Here is a 3,792-nt window from a genome sequence, read left to right on the forward strand (position 1 = left end):
TGAGGTCATCAGTCACCTAGAAGTTAGAACTACTTAAACCTAACCAATCTAAGGACATCACACACATCCATCCCCGAGGCAGGATTAGAACCTGCGACCGTAATGGTCGCTCGGCTCCAGACTGCAGCGCCTAGAACCGCACGGCCACTCAGGCCGGCGGGTCTGATGACCTCAGTTGTTAAGTCCCATAGTGCTTAGAGCCACTTGAACCATTTCAACCAAAAACATTGGTAAATATTCCTAGCACACACGACTGTCCGTATCTTGCTAGGAGCGCATGTTTTGCTGGTTGTGAGGATTCTGTATTCATACACGTATCGTGTATCCACAAGACATGTGGCCTGTAATTGAAGAAGTGTCATGATGATCTCTCCATTGGCAAAAGATTCCTGAATAGTCCCCCATTCGGATCTCCGGGAGGGGACTGCCAAGGGGGAGGTTACCATGAGAAAAAGATTGAATGATCTACGAAAGGACAACGTTCTACGAGTCGGGGCATGGAATGTCAAAAGCTTGAACGTGGTAGGGAAACTAGAAAATCTGTAAAGGGAAATGCAAAGGCTCAGTCTAGATATAGTAGGGGTCAGTGAAGTGAAGTGGAAGGAAGACAAGGATTTCTGGTCAGATGAGTATCGGGTAATATCAACAGCAGCAGAAAATGGTATAACAGGTGTAGGATTCGTTATGAATAGGAAGGTAGGGCAGAGGGTGTGTTACTGTGAACAGTTCAGTGACTGGGTTGTTCTAATCAGAATCGACAGCAGACCAACACCGACAACGATAGTTCAGGTATACATGCCGACGTCGCAAGCTGAAGATGAACAGATAGAGAAAGTGTATGAGGATATTGAAAGGGTAATGCAGTATGTAAAGGGGGACGAAAATCTAATAGTCTTGGGCGACTGGAATGCAGTTGTAGGGGAAGGAGTAGAAGAAAAGGTTACAGGAGAATATGGGCTTGGGACAAGGAATGAAATAGGAGAAAGACTGAGTTCTGTAACAAGTTTCAGCTAGTAATAGCGAATACCATGTTCAAGAATCACAGGAGGAGGAGATATACTTGGAAAATGCCGGGAGATACGGGAAGCACAAAATTGTTAAGGCTTTCGTGGCCACTTGTTGACAAACTGCCTATTGGCTTTTGTCTCGGGTTCTTCGGCCGACGTTCATCTAATGATTTTCCTGACGTTTCGCCAGCACGAGTGGCTGGCATTGTCAAAGCTTCACCCTCCATTGCCGGTGGTGAACTGGAGGCGAGCTCGCGGCCGCAGATTATATGTACCTGGCGCGCCAACGTCCGAGGGCTTCCCCGCGGTCATTTCCGGTGCGGTTCTCCTCTTGCTACCTGCGACGGTCGTTCGCCGCAGTACGGGATACCAGGATCTGTTTACCTTACGGCTTTCCTCTTTCTTGTTGAACTGTTCGCGTAATTTTGGATTTCTACAGCTTCTCTGAACAAGCGCGTGTGATAGTGCTTCTCTACAGCCAGAACTTCCGTGTTGGCGAATTTTATTACGTGGTCGGTCTCATTCAGTGCGTGCTCTGCCACGGCCGATTTCTCCACCTGCCCCAACCTGCAATGTCGCTTTTGCTCTTTGATCCTGGTGTTAATGGATCGTCCAGATACGGGAAGATTTCAATTAGATTACATCATGGTCAGACAGAGATTCCGAAATCAGATACTGGATTGTAAGGCGTACCCAGGAGCAGATATAGACTCAGATCACAATATCGTACTGATGAAGAGTAGGCTGAAGTTCAAGACATAAGTCAGGAAGAATCAATACGCAAAGAAGTTGGATACGGAAGTACCAAGGAATGACGAGATACGTTTGAACTTCTCTAACGCAATAGATACAGCGATAAGGAATAGCGCAGTTGGCAGTACAGTTGAAGAGGAATGGACATCTCTAAAAAGGGCCATCACAGAAGTTGGGAAGGAAAACATAGGTACAAAGAAGGTAGCTGCGAAGAAACCATGGGTAACAGAAGAAATACTTCAGTTGATTGATGATAGGAGGAAGTACAAACATGTTCCAGGAAAATCAGGAATGCAGAAATACAAGTCGCTGAGGAATGAAATAAATAGGAAGTGCAGGGAAGCTAAGACGAAATGGCTGCAGGAAAAATGTGAAGACATCGAAAAAGATATGATTGTCGGAAGGACAGACTCAGCATACAGGAAAGTCAAAACAACCTTTGGTGACATTATAAGCAACGGTGGTAACATTAAGAGTGCAACGGAAATTCCACTGTTAAATGCAGAGGAGAGAACAGATAGGTGGAAAGAATACATTGAAATCCTCTATGAGGGTGAAGATTTGTCAGATGTGGTAGAAGAAGAAACAGGAGTCCATTTAGAAGAGATAGGGGATCCAGTATTAGAATCGGAATTTAAAAGAGCTTTGGAGCACCTACGGTCAAATAAGGCAGATGGGATAGATAACATTTCATCAGAATTTCTAAAAACATAGGGGGAAGTGGCAACCAAACGACTATTCACGTTGGTGTGTAGAATATATGAGTCTGGCGATGTACCATCCGACTTTCGGAAAAGCATCATCCACACAATTCCGAAGACGGCAAGAGCTGAAAAGTGCGAGAATTATCGCACAATCAGCTTAACAGCTCATGCATCGAAGCTGCTTACAAGAATAATATACAGAATAATGGAAAAGAATATTGAGAATGCGCTAGGTGACGGTCAGTTTGGCTTTAGGAAAAGTAAAGGGACGAGAGAGGCAATTCTGACGTTACGGCTAATAATGGAAGCGAGGCTAAAGAAAAATCAAGACACTTTCATAGGATCTGTCGACCTGGAAAAAGCGTTCGACAATATAAAATGGTGCAAGCTGTTCGAGATTCTGAAAAAAGTAGGGGTAAGCTATAGGGAGAGACGGGTCATATACAATATGTACAACAACCAAGAGGGAATAATAAGAGTGGACGATCAAGAACGAAGTGCTCATATTAACATGGGTGTAAGACAAGGCTGTAGCCTTTCGCCCCTACTCTTCAATCTGTACATCGAGGAAGCAATGATGGAAATAAAAGAAAGGTTCAGGAGTGGAATTAAAATACAGGGTGAAAGGATATCAATGATACGATTCGTTGATTACATTGCTATCCTGAGTGAAAGTGAAGAAGAATTAAATGATCTGCTGAACGGAATAAACAGTCTAATGAGTACACAGTATGGTTTGAGTGCAAATCGGAGAAAGACGAAGGTAATGAGAAGTAGTAGAAATGAGAACAGCGAGAAACTTAACATCAGGATTGATGGTCATGAAGTCAATGAAGTTAAGGAATTCTGCTACCTAGGCAGTAAAATAACCAATGACGGACGGAGCAAGGAGGACATCAAAAGCAGACTCGCTATGGCAAAAAAGGCATTTCTGGCCAAGAGAAGTCTACTAATATCAAATACCGGCCTTAATTTGAGGAAGAAATATCTGAGGATGTACGTCTGGAGTACAGCATTGTATGGTAGTGAAACATGGACTGTGGGAATACCGGAACAGAAGAGAATCGAAGCATTTGAGATGTGGTGCTATAGACGAATGTTGAAAATTAGGTGGACTGATAAGGTAAGGAATGAGGAGGTTCTACGCAGAATCGGAGAGGAAAGGAATATGTGGAAAACACTGATAAGGAGAAGGGACAGGATGATAGGACATCTGCTAAGACATGAGGGAATGACTTCCATGATACTAGAGGGAGCCGTAGAGGGCAAAAACTGTAGAGGAAGACAGAGATTGGAATACGTCAAGCAAATAATTGAGGACGTAGGTT

This window comes from Schistocerca cancellata, chromosome 7, assembly GCF_023864275.1.
Source record: "Schistocerca cancellata isolate TAMUIC-IGC-003103 chromosome 7, iqSchCanc2.1, whole genome shotgun sequence".
Taxonomy (NCBI): domain Eukaryota; kingdom Metazoa; phylum Arthropoda; class Insecta; order Orthoptera; family Acrididae; genus Schistocerca; species Schistocerca cancellata.